The following is a 22,646-nucleotide window of genomic DNA, read 5'->3' on the forward strand; positions in this document are numbered from 1 at the left end:
CCACTTAAATGTGGTTTTTTTTTTGAGAAATGTCTATTTAAGTCCTCTGCCCATTTTTTTTTTTTTATTTGAGATGCTTGGGTTTTTTGTTGAGTTTCAGGAGTTCTTTATATATTTTGGATATTAAAGCCCTATCTAACATACGATTTGCAAATATTTTATCCCCATCTCAAGGTTGTCCTTTTACTTTCTTGATAGTGTTCTTTGATAAACAAAATATTTTAATTTTTTTAAGTTTGTTTATTTTTGAGAGAGAGAAAAAGAGTGAGCGTGCGCATTTGGGGAAGGGGCAGAGAGAGGAAGAGACAGAATCCCAAGCAGGCTCTGCATTGTCAGCACAGAGCCCGATGTGGGGCTCAAACTCACAAACCGTGAGATCATTATCTGAGTTGAGATCAAGCGTCAGTTGCCCAACCAACTGAACCACCCAGGGGTCCTGAATGATTTTAATTTTGATGGAATCCAATTTATCTATTTTTTTCTTCTTTTGTTGCCAAGATCATGAATATTTACCTCTTTGTTTTCTTCTAAGAGTTTTTGGTCTTAGCTCCAATTAAATATACTAAGTTGTTTTTAAAATAACACACCCTGTACACTGTTAGTAGTTTTTCACCTAGTTCCCATGAATGTGGCAGGACATTCTCCTGGCATCATATGTGGTTGTAGCTTTCCATCCTCACTGTAAGCCACCTCTTGGCACCTGTCTGAAAGACTTAACGCAGATGTAGCTGGATGGCTCTTTAGGATCTATGTGTTCCTTATGTCAAGCACTGGTGATGAACAGACTTTGACTCTGAAGATGCATATGAGAACATTTTAGCTACAATGTGATTGATTTAAGAAAGAAAACAGTCCTATAAATCTATGGAAGATTCTATTCTATTCTATTCTATTCTATTCTATTCTATTCTATTCTAAGCAGCCTTCACACCCAGCACAGGGCCCAATGTGAGGCTTGAGCTCATGACCCTGAGACTAAGACCTGAGCCGAGATCAAGTATTAGATGCCCAACCAACCAAGCTACCCAGGTGCCTCCATGGCAGCTTTTAATAGTTATTTCCTCAACATAAAAATTTAAAAATATACAAAAACCCTCAGTAACTTCATATTTCCCTCTGCTGACTAATCCTTCAGTTATTATTTTCCTTACTAAGGAACTCACCATTAAAGTCCATTTAAATAAATTGCTTTCAATATATTTAAAAATGTCCTGATATTAAAAATAACAATTAGAAATGTCATCAGGAACTAAGATATTCCACAAAATCAGGTACATCTGCATTTGAAAAAAATATTTAACTTACCCAATTCAAAGTAAAGTGTGACACAACTATAATTTAAGTGCTCTCTGTCTAAACTGAAGTAAATAATGTGCTTACAATGAGCTATTAGATTTTCTATGGCAACATTTCCTTAGTGACTGCACAAAAGTATTTAAAATTACACAGTGACTTTTAATTTTCAACAGCACTTGGCTCATTACCTTGCATTTTATAAGTTTTGAACGTAATACCAACAAGACCGTGTATTTTTATACCCAAATCGCAGGGTATAATTTCTTTCACATCATGGGAACACAGGAAGCACTTGCTAAAAACATATAGTCATATACATAGCTATAACTGGCAGTTGATAAACACTTGATGATTGAATGAAAAGCTTATTAAAATGAAAAATACATCATAGGAGACATGAGCATCAACCATTTAAGAGCTTATGGAAATAAGATTTAAAAAACTCATTTTATTGAGAGTTTACTATATACTGAGGCTCCATGCATTTATATGATGGGAATATAGATCATATATATTATATATAATTTTTATATATATGATATATTATTATATACTATATATTATATATATTATTTATATATTTTATACACACACACACACACACACATATATATATATATACACACACCTATTGATAAATAAGCTCTCTAGAAATGAAAATGGTTTTCCAAAAGAATAAGGTAACCATGGAAAAAAGGATGCCACTTAGACAAAAGTATATCTGAGGTGTGTGCTGAGTTTATTGTACAACGTATCATATTGATTATATTGTTTGCTTAGGTGACTCTGAAGGAAAAATGGTGTGATTGCATCAGAAGGAACCTGCAGAACCCACTTAATCACTTCTCCTTCGCACAATGAGCTTTGGAAGCACAGAATTGGTGCCAGGAAACTAGAACAAATAAAGTTTAATCTTCACACCGTGGACCTCGTGGTGAGTCTCCCAAGTGTATTTTACCAGGGCGGCTCAGTCAGTTCAGTATCTGACTCCTGGTTTCTGCTCAGGTTCATGGGTTTGAGCCCTGCATAGGGCTCCAGGGTGCGGAGCCTGCTTGGGATTTTCTCTGCTCCTCTCCTGCTTCATCTTCAGTCTATCAACCTTATTCCTTCTCTAAAGAAGTGTCTTTTAAAAATGACAAAACCGTGTCTTCAACACCTTTAACAGGCTAACTGTGTTTGAAGCAGGGGCTCGGGTTACTACTAAGAAAATGAAGAGGAAGTTACACACTGTGACGGGAATTTATATTAAATTGGATCCTTCCTGAACTGGTAAAATACATGGGAATAAAATGAAAATAAGGAATAATAGCACCAGTCATTCATCACTTTAGAGGCATATTTTAAAATATCCATACAAGTCTATTCAGTTCAGAAACTACTCTCATTTTGACAATATTACGCCTCTGTAGACCTCACAATGGAAACAAATATTTGCAATGAAAACTCACTTTGTGCAATATGGGACCATGTGATTTTTTTTTTTTTTTTTTGTGAAGAATCTGTCTTTATGTCACCTTTGCCTTGTCCTGGTGAATGAGTGGGTTTACATTGTATCTACAGTGCCTGCTTGAATAATGAGATTTTCTACCAGTTTTCCTGAAAATCTTGGCATGAACTGCAACTACAAAATAATTGTGTGCAAGGCAAGTGATCTTAAAATCAGTTTGCAAGGCTGCTCTGCTCTCAGAAGAACCTTTTCACTTTTGATTAATACTTTTTCCTATTTTCTGGTTCAGAACGCCACTTCCTACAGATACACATTCGGTTTATGGAGTGCCTTTGACCTGCACTCCACTGGATAAAAATAAGTGTCAATCCAATGAAATCCAAAGATCCGTTTCGTGGGTATCTTCAGGTTATCGTGGACAATGCCAGGGCTCTGTAATGTTACATTACATTTCTGTGTGTGCACAAAGTGCCAATAAAGAGAGTTACAGTAACCTTTGAAAATCTATTACGTTTCCTCTAATCTAGTCTGTCAGATGGTTTTGGGTGAAGTACGTATAATGACAACAGCTCAAGAGTTCACTCCAAGTTCTTCATGAAACAAAACAAAATGAAAGTTCACTCTAAAGACCTGTGAAATTACATTCATTTGTGTCACCCTTTACAGTTACTACTCCGATTTCGGTAATATCAAAAAGCATTCTTGATGTGTCTGGGTGGCTCAGTTGATTGAGCGTCTGACTTTGGCTCCGGTCGTGATCTCGCGGTTCGTGGGTTCGAGCCCCGTGTGGGACTCTGTGCCAACAGCTCAGAGCCTGGGGCCTGCTTCGGATTCTGTGTCTCCTTCTCTCTCTGCCCCTCCCCCATCCCTCAAAAAATAAATATTTTTAAAAAAGCACTCTTAATCTTCTCTTATTCACTCCCCTGCCATATTCTGCATCTTCTGTACTAGTATTAAAAACACAATTAAAGTCAACAGGCTCTAGTTATTAAAGACAATCGTCAGTTGTGAAACTCACCTTGTCCTTGTATTCAACAAGCACCTACAAAAAAGCTTGGAGTCACAAGGTTGTTTGTTTGTTTGTTTTAATTTCTTTACACTCACGACTTAGACTCAATTCCCCTGCTTCCTTCTGTACACATCCCACCATCTGCTGCCCTATACCCGTGCACAGCAATGCGCACTGCGCACGATTCCTCCCGAGAGTGGAGATAAGGAAAACAATAGGAAGGAACGGGATGTACAAGCTGTGAGGAACACTGCGGAACAGTTCTCCAAATGTAAGCTGTGCTGTAGGGGGTGCGCCTGGCTGGCTCAGTTGTTAGAGCTTGTGATTTTTAATCTCAGGGATGTGAATTCAAGCCCCCTTTTGGAGGCAGAGATGACTTACAAATAAAATGTTGTTTTGAAAAAGATGCAGGGGTGCCTGGGGAGCTCAGTTGTTTGAGCATCTGAGTTTGGCTCAGGTCATGAGCTTGCAGCTCGTGGGCTTGAGCCCCGCGTCGGGCTCTGTGCTGACTGCTCTGATCCTGGAGCTGCTTGAGATTCTGTATCTCCTTCTCTCTCTGCCGTTCCCCTGCTTGTGCTGTCTCACTCTCTCAAAAATAAATAAATGTAAAAAAAAAAAAAAAAAGAATAATAAGATGCAGTGTAGGATTTCAACTGTCCAGAAATACCAGGTAACATCAGTCCCTCCCTATGTTTGATACTCTAGGAGTTGCAGAGTGTTTTTCAATATCGTGAAGTGTCTCAACACTCTTGTGAAAACTAGAAAAGCTACAAGAGAATGACAGTAAAGTAAAACAGAGTGATTCAAGGCATGGGCTTTAACCTGGAGTTTGAATGTTGACACATTGCTGGTTCTGCTTCCTTGGACGAGTCACTTCACATCTCTAAGGTGTGATTACCAACCTTACTTCAAAGGTGAAGCAAGTGAAGCTTAAAAAATTTAAGTCCATGGGGTGCCTGCATGGCCCCATTGGTTAAGTGTCTGACTTGATTTAAGCTCAGGTCATGATGGCACAGCTTCCAAGGTCGAGCCCCAAGTCAAGCTCTGTACTGACAGTGCGGAGCCTGCTTGGGATTCTCTCTCTTCCTCTCTTTCTGCCTCTCTCTGTCTCTCTGTCTCTCTCTCTCTCTCTCTCTCTCTCTCACACACACACACACACACACAATAAATACATAAACTTAAGAAACATGTTTATGTCCAGGCTGGCATGAGTCATAACCAATATTTGAACTCAGAAACATTTAATTATAATATTTGTGTTCTTTTTCATAATTATGCCTTGATCACCTCTCCACTATTATAGAGAATCTTCATCATGCACATAAAGTTCTCAGTTTAGGGTCTCATGTGTGTCAAATGCCAGGTAAACGTTGTCTATTAAAACTATATTCGATGACCCCGGCTGGGCAAAGCAGTTTGGTTTGAGATGTGGAACAGCAGGAGATGAGAAGGAAAGGTTGGCACTGGTGAATGTGGACAGACCGCCTTGCACGAAATTTGAAAGATTAATTAGCCTGATATAATGACTTTTGAAAACTTTTAGCCAAGCTGCCATAAATACGTCCAAGATTGTGCCTTCTCTGTATGTTTATATAATTTTCCCTGAAAGGTGGGCAATTATTATTCATGTACGTAGACTGTATTTAGGTGTAAATGAGGTTTCCATCATTTCGCAAGTGTCCAAGATAATCACTGTTTTGGTGAACACAGGCCCGAGAGGCAGACACAGGCCTTGGCAGCTGCAGCTGAAGGGAAGGGGGCAATTTCAATCTCCCACGGCCGACTTGTCCCAGCAGGGGCTGGGCCCAGGATAATAAAAGAGAGGCATGAAGCCCTCTATGGACCAGGATTCAAATCACATCATGTTAAATTAGAGACGTCATGTAAATAAGCAGGCTTTCCCTTGAGAAGGAGATGGGCTTTATATGAGGCTGAAATCTATTTCTTCCTATCGCTTCTTACAAGCCTTTGTCAATGACAACCTCGCCCCATCGAGGGTGTATCTGCCATGACCTATGACAACTTGCACTTTCCACAATTTACATTATTGTGTGCTGTTCTTTAGAATGCATGAGTCGCTTGATGTCCTTGCTAGAAGGCAACAAATCGTGATGAATGTACTGCAATATTTTTTATATAAAAATGTATAATTTCACAATGAATCATTAGGTGGGAGACAACCTTGTTAAATGGAAAAGGAGAGAGTAATTCAAGGGAACCAATCAGTAACTGTACTCAACTCAGTTGCTTAATTATCATTGACGTGGTGTTGGTTTCTCTAAGTAGAAAAATGGCCCCAGTTATTTTTTTTATCCCCATCACTTCCACCAGTAAAATTATAGGAGATCTCGTATGCACTTTTCATGATATAAATGAATGGCAAACCCATGATATTTGGGTTTTAACTACAGTATCAAATAACTGCTTGTTCACTGATTAATAAAGGACCTCTTTTAAAGCTGAATGTGATATGAAATGTGTACAGATGGCAAAGCCCTCACCATCCTGACACAAAAAATCACAAATGAAGTAATGACCTTTAAGTAATTCTAGATTACGATGATTAATTTCAGATATAAGAGCTTAAAGTTATGGGTATGTTTAGATAATTGAATGAGTAAGTCAACCAGAGAATGATAAAATGGTGTAGTGAAATTCACTCCTGTTATTTATGATAGTTTTGTGATAAGACTCCTCTTTTTCTGGGATCCTATATAAAACATAGACAAATGTTGACATTGGGGATCTGCTTGTATTTTATTTTGACAGCATTTTGTCATCTCTAGTTTAAGAGATGTAGGAAATCTCCTGAGACTTATTGATTCTGAATGCAGGAAAATGAAAAAACTCATTTGCAAGGGAAATATTTGACACAGTGAATAAGGTAGCATTTATGCAAAATTCAAAAAAAATGCAATTGTGTCTACTGTAGTCTTTTATAAATATTTATGATACTAATTACAGAAATTTGTCCTAGTTTGCTAGGGAATAGGCTAACCAAATCTCATTAGAAAAACAAAATTCAGTAGGCAGAATCTTATTATGTCTGTAAACTAAGACTGGGATAATACTCAAATATCTTACCTTAAACATCCTGATATACATTATCGGAGAGTATTAACTGAACAGAAAAAAATACCTTAATGCAAAAGAGCAGATGTAAACACTCATTCCAAATATTTTAGAATATCAAGTCAGTCATTTCAATGATCCTTGACCAAGATACAGTCCCTGAACACTATGTTCTCAGTCTGCTTCTGATTTCTATTAAATGATCCTCGAATTACTGCCAGTATATGACTTCCTCCAATTAATCAGTTCAGCATAATGTCAATATTTAAAGAAAATGGTAAAATTTTATTTCAGAAATAAATCCCTTGTAATTTTTTTTAAAATTTATATTTTTATTTTGAGAGACAGAGGGAGCGCCTAAGTAGGGGAGGGGCAGAGAGAAGAAGACAGAGAATGCCAAGCAGGGTCTACTTTGTTAGCACAGAGCCCTACTAGGGGGCTCGATCCCACCAATTGTGGGATCATGACCTGAGCCAAAATCAAGAGTTGGGAGGCTTCACCGACTGAGCCACCAGGCACCCCACACCCATGGTAGTTCAAATAACATCATCAGAAAGTAGAAGACTACACAAAGAATGGGAGAAAACATTTTCAAATCTTATCTGATAAGGAACTTGTATCAGAACGCATGAAGAACACTTACAACTCAATGAGAGAAAAGGCAATTCACACGATTTAAAAATGGGAAAGGGTTTGAATAGGTATTTCTCCAAATAAATATGTTTTTCAGTGTCTCAAAACGTTGGCTACAGAATTAGCACATGACCAATAATTCGACTCCTAGGCACGTCCCCTAAATAAAAAGACATGCTCACACAAAAACATATACATAAATATTCACAGCAGCATTAGTCATAATAACCCTGACGTGAAAACACACCTAATGCCCCAAAACAGATGAACGGATAAACAACTATACAATAAAAAGTGATCCATCAATACAAAGGGATGAAGTAATGAGATATGCTGGAACATGGATAAAACTCAAAAACATTATACTAAGTGAAAAAAAGCCACTCACTAAGGGCCACATATTGTATGACTCCACTAATATGAAATGTCCAGAATGGGAAAATCTATAGAGACAGTAAGTAGATTAGTAGTTACTTCCAGATAGACATGGAGGTAAATGGAGAATAACGGCTAATGGGTACCCTATTTCTTCCTGGAGTGATGGATATGTTATAAAATAAAATTATGGAGATGGTTTCATGACTGTAAATATACTGCAAAACCAAAAGGGGAATTTTATGATACCTAAATTACATCTCAATAAAGCTGTTAAAAATGTGTGTCCTGCTTTTTCCCCTACACTTGTATAATCCTTACCTAGCTCTCTTGGTTACTCTAAAGTTTTGGTTTATTGCTTTTGTCCTTTTTTTTTTTTTTTTATGTAGTTTCATCTTTCATATGGAAGGAAGTCATCCAAAACCTATTCTTGGATGAAAATTTACTTTTTTTTTTTAATGTTTTATTTATTCTTGAGAGAAAGAGAGAGCATGAATGAGGGAGGGGCACAGCGAGAGAGGGAGACACAGAATCCGAAGCAGGATCCAGGCTATGAGCTGTCAGCACAGAGCCTGACGTGGGGCTCAAACTCATGAGCCATGTGATCATGACCCGAGCCGAAGTTGGACGCTCAACCGACTCAGCGACCCAGGCACCCCAGAAAATTTACTTATTAACATCTAGTAGAAATACATCTATAAGAGAAACTTAAGAAGGAATATCAGTTTGGGGATTTCATGTAGCCTAAGAAATAATAATTTTCTATATCCATACTAAACTTGTGGCCATTTTTTCGTATGTATCATGTCTAAAGGTTTTAGATGTGTGAGATAGGGAAGAATATTAAACTACAATTCTAGACTTCAGCTACTTGAAAAGAGTAACTATTAAAGGTTGAAGCTCTGCTGAGTTTTATAGTTTGGAAAGCTAGTGAAGATAAGCACAGGTCCCTAGGGCATCTCAAAAACCTCTTCAATAAAATCCATTTGATGAAATCACAGTAAGGAGGAGAAGAAGGCGGAGGAGGAGAAGGAGGAGGAGGAGGGGAAAGACAAGGAAGGGGACAAAACTGATCATTGGCTGGTTGATTTTCCTTTCATAAGGTAAAAGTAAATTGGGATTTTTTTTTTCATGGTAAGTAAAAGACTACTGAAAAGACACTACTTTGCCATTGGTCACAAGATGTGTATTCTAGTCTCAGGTAGTTGAACACATAGGTTAAAAACAAAGTCCTTGAAATCAGGCCACCTGTTCAGTTCTACATCCCTGATAGTAACTTAAGTTACTTCTCTTTTCCCTGGTGTCCACATGTGACTATCACAGAATAGTGACTTTAAATCTCTGTTATCATGATATGATATGATTAGGCCATTAGATAGGACTCCATTACTAACTTGCAGCGTGATAACAGGAAAATCACTTACGCTCTTAATGTATGAGGGAGTAAGTATAGGATGCCCCAAATTCCTTTCAGTTCTCAAGTTATATGCCATCTATTTGGTTTTTAAATTAAAGCTAGTTATAAGGGTTTAATCCACAGCCTACCTACACCTTGTCAAATAAGAACTCTGAATTCCAATGCTGTTCTCAGAGTTGCAGTGGCCATAAAGCAAATGAAGAAAATGCCCAGGGGAAAGATCCAGAGAAACACCACCTATCTGGAATGGCTTTCTGGTGTATTGAATTGAGGGCACTATTAAGACGAGGCAGGTTGGCACAGCTGCCATCTTGTAACACGCACACATTTTCCTCCAAGCCTTTAATGAAAGACTAACCTGGGGGCTGCTGTGAGGGGATCGTGCAGAAGGTCTAATCAGGTCAGCTTTACGTAAGAGAGGCTGTCTGGTGGATCTGATGTCATCTGTGGAGGTCCTTTAAAAGACTTTGGCATTCCCTTGAGAGATACTTTAATTATAGGACTAAAATTTGTTTTCTCTTCACAGGCTCTTCCTTTCCTGATCCTTCAGCCAATGCCCAAGGGAGTTTCAGTCTTCTCATGATCGTCCCTTCCTGAATTTCTCCCCTATGGATTCTGAACTTATTTCATTAGTTCCCACCATCATGTACACCAGCTCCTTGCAGCCTCTCTTTCTGTCTCTTCCTCTCTCCATAGACAGAAAGATAAAGATACATTGAATGTTTTTTTTTGCCTAGACAAACTATTTCTAAGAGATGTGAAAATGCTTCTTTCTCTCTCCTTCACCCGGTTTCCTAATTGATCTGTTCCTGGCAACCATTTCCTTCATAGCCTTACAAAGCCCCAGGCTTAGTTTGTTGTAGCATCCAAGCTAATGAAATTCTAATTGAGGCAATAAGTAAGAGGAGATATAGTAATAAAAAAGATTTTAAAAAAACCCACAAAAAACCCTATACACTAACAAAGTAAAAGCCACCAGATACAAATTTGAATCTCCTTATAAATCTCAAGTTCCATCCTTAGCTACATAGCCTTGGCCTTCACATACATCATCAGGGTTCTTGGAGCAGGTGTGAGCGGTAGGAAGCAGAGACTTTATCCAAGTTTAGTACATTTTACGGCACTTCACCTTGTTGTGTTTTCAGACACTGCATTTTTTTTTTTTGCAAATTGAAGTTGTGTGGTAACTCTGCATGAAGCAAGTCAATGAGCACCATTTTTCCAATAGCATTTCCTCACTTTGTTTCACATTTCGGTAATTCTCAGGATGTTTCAAAATGTTCACCATTATATTTGCTATTCATCAGTGATCTTTGATGTTACTCTTGTAATTGTCTTAGGGCACCACAAACCATGCCCATAGAAAATGACCAATTTAGGGGCGCCTGGGTGGCCCAGTTGGTTAAGCGTCCGACTTCAGCTCAGGTCATGATCTCGCGGTTCATGATTTTAAGCCCCGCATCAGGCATCTGTGCTGATGGCTCAGAGCCTGGAGCCTGTTTTGGATTCTGTGTCTCCCTCTCTCTCTGACCCTCCCCCGTTCATACTCTGTCTCTCTCTCTCTCAAAAATAAATAAATGTTAAAAAAATTTAAAAAAAAAAAGAAAAAGAAAATGACCAATTTAATTGATAAATGTGTGTGCTCTGTCCCAATGACTGGCTTTTCCCCCATCTCTCTCCCTCTCTTCAGGCCTCCCTTCTCCTTGAGACACAACAGTATTCAAATCAGGCCAATTAATAATCTTACAAGGGCCTCTGAGTGTTCAAGGGAGAGTCACACATGTCTCATTTTAAATCAAAAGTTAGAAATAATTAAGTTTAGTGAGGAAGGCCTGTCACCAGTCAGGACAGGTTGAAAGCAAGACCTCTCTTGTGCCAAAGAGCCAAGTCATGAAGGCAAAGAAAAAAGTACTTGAAGGAAATTAAAAGCGCTGCTCCAGTGAACATATGAATGATAAGAAAGAGAAACAGCCTTACTGCTGATGCGGATACAGTTTTACTGGTCTGGATAGAAGATCAAACCAGCCACAACATTCTCCTAAGCCAAAGACTAACCAAGAATAAAGCACAGACTCTCTTCAATTCTGGAAAGGCTGAGAGACATAGAAAGCTGCTGAAGTTTGAAGCTAGCGGAGTTCAGGGGGCTTAAGGAAAGAAGCCATCTCCATAACACAAAAGTGCGAGGAGAAACATCAAGTGCCATGCAGAAGCTACAGCTAGGTTACCGGAAGACTGAACCAAGACAATCCATGAAAGTGGTTACATTAAAACAACAGATCTTCAATTTAGATGGAACAGCCTTACACTGGAAGATGATACCATCTAGGACTTTGACAGCTCGAGAGAAGTCAATGGTTGGCTTCAAGGCTTCAAACGACAGGCCAACTCTCTTGTTACGAGCTAATGAAGCTGATGGCCTGAAGTTGAAGCTAATGTTTGTTCCCCATTTCAAAAACCCTAGGGCCTTTAAGAACGAAGCTAAGCCCACTCTGCCCGAGCTCTATAAAGGGAACAACAAAGCCTGGATGACACCACATCTGTTTACAACATGGTTTACTGAATATTTTAAGCCCAATCTTGAGAACTACTGCTCAGAAACAAAACTTCTTTCAAAATATTACTGCACACTGATGAAGCACCTGGTCACCCAAGAGCTCTGATGGATATGGACAACGTAATTAAATTTTTTACATGCCTGGTAACACAACATCCATTCTGCAGCCCTTGACTCAAGGAGTAATTTCAACTTTCAAGGCTTATTATTTGAGAAATACAGTTTGTAAGGCTATAGTCTCCATCTTTTCTTGGCCATAGATTACACTGGAGCCACCTGTAAATGTCTGGTCACAAGGCACAGCCAATGAAAAACCAGAATTGATGTGTCTGTATCCACTAATTAGCTCATCATCATTGCTAAAACAGTGACCTGTTTGTGGCCAGGTTGTAATCTTTTTTCATTCTCTATATTATACCAAAGTACAAGGGATTTGTAAATTCAAGTTTATTATAGCATCAGCTTGAACCATTTAAGCTCTACCTAAACTCAATGGAGCCAGGTTCTAAATAACTTATTATTTTGGATTGCTGCAGTTGTCACAGTTGTCCATTTAGGAAAGTCTCTTGATGTAAAATTGCCTAAATATACACCTTCAAAATTATTATAAAAGTATCCCTAAGATATGCTCTTTTGCACGCTTCTTAAATTACACTAAAAGCAATTTAACATGAAATCTATCCACATAACACACTTTAAGTGTTAACAATAGGCATAATACTGTACATCAGATCTCAGAACTTACTCATATTGCATAAGTAAAATTTTATACCAATTCTCCATTTCCCCTCTCCCCAGCCCCTGGCAAACCATTGTTCTACTCCTTGCTTCTACAAGTTTTACCATTTTAAATATTTCATAAAAGTGAAATCATACAGTATTTTTCTTCTGTGACTGGCTTATTTCAGTTAGCATAGTATCCTCAAGGCTCATCCAAGTTATTGCATATGGTAGGATTTTCTTCCTTTTCAAGGCTGAGTAACATTCTATAACATGTATATACATCACGTTTTTAACCCATTTATCCATTGGTGAACACTGGGCTGTTTCCATGTCTTGGCTATTGTGAATAATGCTGCAATGAACATATGAATACTAGTATCTTTTTGAGATCCTGCTCTCCATTCTTTCAGATGACCATCTAGGAGTGTGATTGTTAGATTACATGTAAGTCCTATTTTTATTTTTATTTTTTTGGTACCCCCCCATACTGTTTTCCATGGTGGCTGCACCATTTTCTATTCCCAGTAACAATGGATAAAAATTACTGCTCTGCTACATACTTGTCAATACTTATTATCTTCTGGACTTTTCATTTTTGTTTTTGATTTTTGTTTTTTATAATGTCCATCCTAAAAGGTCTGAGATGATACCTCATTATCATCTGGATTTGCCTTTGTCTTATGATTAGGGATGCTGATCATCTTTTTTATGTCACAGTTGGTCATTTCTATGTCCTCTCTGGAGAAATATCTATTCAAGACCTTTGCCTGTGTTTAACTGATTATTTGCAGGAGTAGAGGGAGCTATTTAAGGTGTTCCTTACCTATTTTGCTTACTAGAAAATATGTTCTCCCATCCCACAAGTTCCTTTCCTATTGTTAATTGTTACCTTTGATGTGTAGCTTTTTAGTTTGATGTTATCCCACTTGTCTATTTTTGCTGCCACAGCTTGTGCTTTTAATGTCATAACGAAGTAATCACTGTCAAAAACAATGTCATAGGATTGTCCCTGGGCTTTCTTCTATTAGTTTTAGAGTTTCAGATTGTCCATTTGCCTTTAATCTACTTTTAGTTGAATTTCTTTTCCTCTTGCCTATTGTGTAAAAAAAAAAAAGAGTCCAGTTTCATTCTTTTGCATGTGGATATCCAGTTTTCTCAGAACCATTTCTTGAAGATGCTATTCTTTCCCCACTGTGTGCTCTTGGCACTTCTCTGAGAGATGAGTTGACCATATATGCTTGGGCTTTTTTCTGGACTCTATATTCTGTTTCCGTGGTCTACATGTCTTTTTGTCAGCATTGTACTGCTTTAATTACCATAGCTTTGTATATATTTTGAAATCCAGGAGTGTAATTTCTCCACCTTTGTTTTTCTGTTTTCCTTTTTTTTCTTTTCCTTTTCAAAATTGCTTTGGCTATTTTAGGTCTTTTGTGATTCCACATGATTTTTAGAATTCTTCTTATTCTTCCTGTAAAGAATGCCACTGGGATGTTCACAAGGATTGCACTGAATCTGTACATCACTTGGTAGTATGGACATTTTAACAATATTAATTCTTTCAATCCATAAACATGGGATGTCTTTCCACTTACTATATTTGTCTTTAATTTTTTCACCAATAGTTTATAGTTTTCAAGGTACAGACATTTTACCTTCTTAGTTAATGTTATTCCTATTTTATTATTTTTTATTCTATTATAAATAAGAAAAAATATCAAAGACATCCAAACCAGAGAAGAATAAATAAAATTATTTCTCTTTATAGATGACATGGTCTCATATGTACAAAACTCTAAAGACTCTATACATATACCCACCCACCCAGCCCCCACCCCTACACACACACAGAGTGAGAGAGAGGGAGAAAAGGATTTGTTAGGACTTGTAAACAAATTCAGTAAAACTGCAGGATATAAAATCAGCTTCATTTCTAGATGGTAGCAGTGGACTATTTAAAAAATGAAATTAATAAAATAATTTCTTGCACTTTTAAGTATTGATATTAAATACCTTTGGAGCACATGGAAGAGTTTCCAGTGAGGAGTGTTCTGGAAAATATGGGATCCTAACGTTCTTAAATTACCTATACAAAAATGCTGTTTTGTTTGTAGTCAATGCATATGACTCCTCACCTAGAAAAATATTATGGGACCCACAACTTAATGAAGTCGGGATAGTGTTCATAAAAGGGATACAAAGGTGGTTAACAGTTGGAATTTGGGGGCTTTTTCAGAGATTAGAGGGACAGAGGTTGTTGAGCCTGGAGGCAGATGGCTTACTTACAGTCTTCAAATATATGAGGGATTTCTATGCAGAGGATGGTGATCTCCTGTTTTCCTTTTTTTTTTTTTTTCCTGAAAAGAGGACCAAAGAAAATAGACTTACACTGAGTCATCCAGATTAAAAGTAAATAAAATTGTCTTGGTAGTGAGCACTGTTAATCACTGAAATGACTCAGGCTACAGACACCTTTTCTGCAGGCTGATAAAAAATAAATGGTTTGGGTTCAACCTGAAGACAAGGTAATGAAAGTGGATCTGTGATGGCTCTTATCAAGGTTCATTAGTAGAAAACAACAGCTTAAAGAACTTTGGAAGAAGTCACATATCTCTTCAAAACAACTTGCAAATTGAATTTCAGTGAAAAGTGACTGACAGGAATCTCACAGTGATAAAAGGGCATTTTTTGTCACTTAGCGACACTGAAATTCATGAACTCATGATAGTCTACAGACTTAATTTTGGAAAACTCTCAAAATGATCTCTAAATTAAAATATATATTTAAGGGAGGAAGTGTGCAAATGTTACCTTACACATACCTTACATATTATGGAAAGAATTCACGTTTCTCTACTATTTTTAAAAAGTATTTCCTAAGTTTGAGTCTAATAGATTGTCACAAATAAAATACATGCTGTTAGAAAATAAATCCAATAATTGAAGAGATTAAAAAGAAAATACTAATTTTTGTCCTTGAGAATCCAAAACCCAACAGCGAACCATATTAACAAATACTTAACTTCAACCTAATGTAAAAAAAAATAATGTGATGCTACAAACACACTAAGAGCTCTAGGTACATAAAAGATGGAGTTGAGAGACTCCAGACTCAGATTTGGGGAAAATATTTGAGCTGGGTTTTAAGAATGAGCAAGAGTTTTTCAAATATGTAAGGGAGTGCATAGGCTATGCAGAGAAAACCATAAAGGCATGGAGAAGAGACAGGAGATGGCCTGTGCCAAAGAATATGAAGACGTTAGCATGCCAGGAAGGTAGTGAGCTAATAGGAGCTGCAGAATACCAGTTAGAACCAGCCTGTAAAGATGCCAAGTGGGGTGTTTGGACTTTACATGGTTCAATGAAAATTCATGTGCAACGTAGCTGCTTTGGCCCCAATCCCAGAGTGCTGAGATGACTCTCCACCAGGTTTTTCAAGGAACAGACTCTGACAAGAGTACAACGCAATATGGAACCAATAAAATTCACTGAGTGTCTCTGTGGTCCTGGGTAACTTGATGCACCTTTCCAGAATATTTGTAAGGAAGGCCAATCGCGTCGCCTCCTTATATCCATAAATGGGTTCACAAAATGCTCCAGGAGACAATTATGCCAAATAGTCTGCTAGAATGGAGAACGAAACAATCAAGTCTACAAAATCTCCCAGGTCTACACTTGCCTCACAGGCCACTGGAAAATGGTGGCTTATTTTTTCAAGCCCAAAGAAACAGAACATGTACTTGGGCAGATAAAGTAAGGTTGCTTACTTTACATGCACAGCTGCCTTCCAGACTGTCATCCACTTGACAGGATGGAGCCGACTGACATCCCAAACATGAATATTTCATAGCAAAACTGTGACTCTTACAATAAATGGAGTGGGAAGTTGGCAAGGAGGGCAGCGAGAGACGTTTATAGTCATGTTGCCACTGGATAAACACCCCCTCCCCAGCGGAAAGCCAACTTTGAGTGACAAAGCTCTTCAGAGGAAATATATGCAATTTAAGGCTTCAAACAAGCCAAAGATATGAAGTCCCTGATTTTGAAACAGTCACTCAGCGCTTCCTCTAACTTTTAAAAAGTGACGTAGGAAAGTGTGAGAGACAATGTGAATGGCCTTCCAATATTTATGTGATAAAAGAAACCAACGTGTGCAAATTTTAAGAGTTAATTGAATTTTATGGATTTGGGAAACAATAAACCTCAGGAGTGAAGATCACTAACTTGCTCTCCTTGTGTGCAGAGCATGTACCAGTGAAAGGCTATGAATAAATAATTATAGGCACATGTTTGAGGGTCAAAACATGAAACAATTTGCCTGTAGGATTAACTTTCAATCATCTGCCTTATAAAGAAAATATAATAACTCTTTTTGGAGCCATACCTAGTTGGCATAAATAGTGTAAAAAAATCTTTTAAAACCCATTTTGTGATGAAATTTTAAAAGAAGAAACAAAAAAACCCAAACAACCCTAGAGGGAAGACACCGGTTTAAGCAGGGCCTTTGTATTCATCTCAGAGGAAATCTACCTTAAAAGGAAAAGTCCAGAATGTATGAACTAACTGCTTTGCAGGATGAGGCATTTGCGAAATTTCCACCTCTTCTTTACAGTTTTATTATTTCTTCAAGAATTGTGATTTCCCAGAATACTGTGAATTCATACTTATGGGTAAGTGAAAAGTCATTGATTTTTATCTGATTCTATATATTGGATACTAGCAAATATTCTAGTATTCTATTATTTATTGTGAAAAAAATATGGGAACAATAGAAAAATGTGATTCTCAAGTAATACAGGGGAGAAAACATATGATAATAAAGTTATTATATATATGCACATGTAATGCCTTACACTTTATTTTTAGTATGATTATTGGCACAATAAATCCATAACACTGAAGTAAAATACACGAACACACTTAATTTCACTAATTTTATAACTCTATTCTGATTCAAAGTGTGAAATACTCACTTATTTAGCAAGAGCACACTTGTGCAAATTATCATTCTAATTCAGTCAGGGTCTTTGTTGTTGTAAATTTTCTGAATAATTATCTTAATTCATTGATTTTCTAGGCTATATGTACAATGAATATAGATGTGGTACATATTCCTCAGATAGAGGAAAAAAGACATTTTCATTAGCATTATACAATATAAAATTTATCTCCTTCTCCGATCATTATTCAGTACATGACAACCTACTTTTTTTGAGTGCAATACCATATAATGCCTGTAATTCTCCTTTTTAGTGGGGCCTTTGTCTAGTTTTGGAATGAAGGTAATGCTGGCTCTGTAGAATGAGTTTGGAAGTTTTCCTTCTATTTCTATTTTTTGGAACAATGTGAGAAGAATAGGTATTAACTCTTCTTCAAATGTCTGGTAGAATTCCAGGTCAATATCCCTGATGAACATGGATGTAAAACTTCTCAACAATATATTAGCAAATCAAATTCAACAATACATTAAAAGAATTATTCACCATAATCATGTGGGATTTATTACTGGGCTGCAGGACTGGTTCAAGGGTTGCAAATCAATCAATGTGATACACCACATTAATAAAAGAAAGGATAAGAATCACATTATCCTGTCAAAAGATGCAGAAAAAGCATTTGGCAGAGTTGAGCATCGATTCTTGATAAAAACCCTCAACGAAGCAGGGATAGATGGAGCATACCTCAACATCGTAAAGGTCATATACAAAAGACCCACAGCTAAAATCATTCTCAATGAGCAAAAACTGAGAGCCTTCCCCTTATGGTCAGGAACAAGAAAAGGATGTTCACTATCACCATTACTATTTAACGTAGTCTAGAAGTCTTAGCCTCAGCATCACACAACAAAAAGAAATAAAAAGCACCCAAATTAGCAAGGAAGGAGTCAGACCTTCACTATTTACCGATGACATGAGACTCGGCCTAGAAAACCTGAAAGACTCAAAAAAAATTTGCTAGAACTAATGCATGAACTCAGCAAAGTCACAGGATATAAAATTAACATGTAGAAATCTATTGTATTTCTATACACCAATAATAAAGCGGCAGAAAAAGAAAGCAAGGAATCAATCCCATTCACAACTGAAAGAAAAACAGCAAGATACCTGGGAATAAACCTAACTAAGGAGATAAAAGATCTACACTCTGAAAACAATAGGACACTTATGAAAGAAACTGAAGAGAACACAAAGAAATGGAAAAGAATTCTATACTCATGGAGTGGAAGAACAAACACTGTTAAAATGTCTCTACTACTCAATGCAGTCTATACATTTAATGAAATCCCTATCAAAATACCACCATCACTTTACACAGAGCTAGAACAAATAATCATAAAATCTGTATGGAACCACAGAAGACCCTGAATAGCCAAAAAAATCTTGAGAAAGAAAAAACTAAAGGCATCACGATTCCATATTTCAAGCTATATTACAAAGCTGCGATCATCAAGACAGTTATGTACTGGCACAAAAACATAAACAGAGATCAATGGAACAGAGTAGAAAACCCAGAAATAGACCTACATTTATATAATCAACTCATCTTCAACAAAGCAGGAAAGAATATCCAATGGAAAAAAAGACAGTATCTTCAACAGATGATGCTCAGGAAACTGGACAGTGACATGCAGAAGAATGAACCTGAATCAGTTTCTTACACCACACACAAAAATAAATTCAAAATGGACGGAAGTCCTACATATGAGACAGGAAACCATCAAATCCTAGAGGATAAGACAGGCACCAACCTCTTTGCTTTGGCCAGAGCAACTTCTGAAGGAAAGAACAAAAGCAAACATTTGGGAATGAGTGGGACCTCATCAAGATAAAAAGCTTCTGCATAGGAAGGAAACAATCAACAAAACTAAAAGGCATCATATGGAATGGGAGAAGATACTTGCAAATGACATATCAGATAAGGGGCTATTATCCAAAATCTATAAAGAACTTACCAAACTCAACACCCAAAAAACAAATAACTCAGTTAAGAAATGGACAGAAGACATGAATAGACACTTTTCCAGAGAAAACATCTAGATGGCTAACAGACTCATGAAAAGATGTTCCACATTACTCATCATCAGGAAAATACAAATCAAAACCACAATGAGATATCACCTCACACCTGTCAGGATGGCTAACATTAACAACTCAGGCAACAACAGATGTTGGGGAGGATGCGGAGAAAGAGGATCTCTTTTGCATTGTTGGTGGGAATACAAGCTGGTGCAGCCACTCTGGAGAACAGTATGGACTCTCCTCAAGAAAATAAAAATAGAACTACCCTATGATCCACCAAATGCACTATTAGGTATTTATCGAAAGGATACAAAAATACAGATTTGAAGGGGTACATGCACCCCAATGTTTATAGCAGCACTATCAACAATAGCCAAACTATGGAGAGAGCCCAATGTCCATCAACTGATGAATAAAGAAGAAGTAGTATACACAAGAAATGGAATATTACTCAGCCATCAAAAATACATGAAACCTTGCCATATGCCATGATGTGGATGGAGCTAGAATGTATTATTCTAAGTGAAATAAGTCAAACAGAGAAAGATAAATTCCATATAATTTCACTTATATGTGGAGTTTAGGAAAAAAACAGATGAACATATGGGAAGTGGGGGGAAGGAAGACAAGAGAGGGAAACAAACCACAAGAGACTCTTAATGATAGAGAACAAACTATGGGTTGATGGAGGGAGGTGGGTGGGAGATGGGCTAGATGGGTGATTGGTGTTAAGGATGGCACTTGTTGGGATGAGCACCGGGTATTGTATGTAAGTGATGAATCTGAATTCTACTCCTGAAACCAACATTGCAATATATGTTTACTAAAATTTAAATAAAAATAAAATAGTGTGATAACATAAAATAACATTAAAAAAAAAAACTAATACCCATACTTGACAGAAATAGAGCACAGCAAAAAAAAAAAAAATCAAATTTTACCCATTTAAACTATAAAGATACTTTGTTTTATTTCATTATCTGGCTGTCAGTGTCCTATTGATCTAAATTTATTTTCAAACACATTTACTTGGGTATAAAGATAAAGAGTTTCAATCATTAATAAATTCTGTCCTATTACAGTGAAGACCAGAGGATGCCTTCCTTTGGTATAAATATCTACAGTTTTAATTAAAAAAAAAAGACTCTTTAATTTGAAAAACATTACTCATTGTTAAAATCAGAAATGGACTTAAATTGCAGATAAATAAACTTAAAACTATGCCCTGTAGCCTACTAGGCTATTCCCTAGTAAGTGTTTTTTTCCTTTCTTTTCTTTCTTGCTTGTTTTTCTTTTTCTAATTGAGAGAGAGAGAGAGAGAGAGAGAGAGAGATCATGTACAACCAACCAAGCAGGAGAGGGACAGAGGGAGAGAGAGAATCTTAAGCAGGCACACCCACTTCAGAACCCATCGAAGGGCTCAATCTCACAACCATGAGATCAGGACTGGAGCCAAAATCAAGAGTCAGTCACTTAGCTGATTGAGCCATCCGGGCACCCCAAATTAAGTGTTTTTCTAATGAATAGTCTAGGAAAAGGTGGTTTGTATGTACTGAATTTAGGATTCATGGAGTTCAGACATACATGTTGACACACACATACATATACACACAATATACAACACCTACATAGACACACAATGGAATATTAGGCAGCCATAAAAAAGGATGGAATCATGCTACTACAACAATATGCATAGACCTCAAGGGTATTATGGAAAATGAACCATGTCTGACTGAGAAAGACAAATATCCTATGATTATACTCATATGTGTAATCAAAAAAACAAATGAATAAAGAAACAAAAACCAAAATCAGACCTATAAATACAGAGAACAAACCAATCGTTCCCACACAGAAGAGCGTTGGGGGATGGGGAAAATGTGTAAAGGGAAATGGGAGATAAAGTTGCCCAGTTTTGGAAGTCATGGCAAGAAAAGATACAGCATAGTGAATACAATCAGTGAGATCACAGTACTGTATGGTAACAGATGGTTAGCTACACTACTTGTGAGCACAGCATAACCTGTAGAGTTGCTGAGTCACTGTATTGTACCCCTGAAACTAATGTCACATTGTATGTCAAGTATATACAAAGCAATATTTTAAAAAGAATGCTCTTTTAATGAATTAAAGTATTCTTTAATTCCAGATGACGCCTCATTAGTTCCAGATTACTCCTCTCTGGGGCTGTTTACGCTCAATATCTATTCCTATGTCTGGAAGCTCCAACTGTGAGTCCACAGTCTGACTGACTGGCAAATGCCAATATGGTTCGTCAATCTTACACAGGTTACTCTGTGTCCAATAAAGACAATATCCTTCATCACTCATCACTGCAGATAATTCGTTAGGTGGAATCAGGTTTCACAATGACATCCATGGTCCTCATTTTGTAAGAGCAGAAAAACAGTGAATTTGCTTTTGCATTTTGTCCAAGTAAATGGACTATAACATCAAAAAAATATATAAAATAGATGTAGGTGGACATTTGTTGATTAAACCTAAAGCTTTTAATGTGTCAATCTCATCACGTATCCTTGCTTTACTTTCCTCTTGTCCCCCTCTACTCTACTGAGGACCACAAGCCACCCAGTCAGAGCAGGGCGATAACCAGCTCTACAAAACTATTATCTGAAAAGAGAGACTGGCTGAGAAAAGGAGAACACCCTAATTCCTTTGCGTCTGAACCACCACTAATTGTAAACGGGTTAAAGTGCACCTAGAAAATAAAATGTGAACCGTACTCATTTCAGTACTGGGGTGGAGGATGGACCTCAGTCAGACCTAGTCCCCAGTTACTTGGGTGATTTGTGATAAAAAAAAAAATTTGCTTTTCATCTTAATCACCAGCTCTCTGTGTCTAGAAACGTGTGCTATATAAAACGGGCGCTGCCAAGACCAAAAACCCCCCAGAACAAATATTTTTCATAAAACAATAACCAAATAAGAAACAAATTTCATGTACTTCAAACCATAGATAATACTCTGAGATCTCCTTTCATGGGATTCTCTTTTCTACCAAAGGTATAAATAACTTTTTTTTTAACGTTTATTTATTTTTGAGACAGAGAGAGACAGAGCATGAATGGGGGAGGGGCAGA

The sequence above is a fragment of the Panthera pardus genome, unplaced genomic scaffold, assembly GCF_024362965.1.
Source record: "Panthera pardus isolate Hobbes unplaced genomic scaffold, ASM2436296v1 HiC_scaffold_2, whole genome shotgun sequence".
NCBI lineage: Eukaryota > Metazoa > Chordata > Mammalia > Carnivora > Felidae > Panthera > Panthera pardus.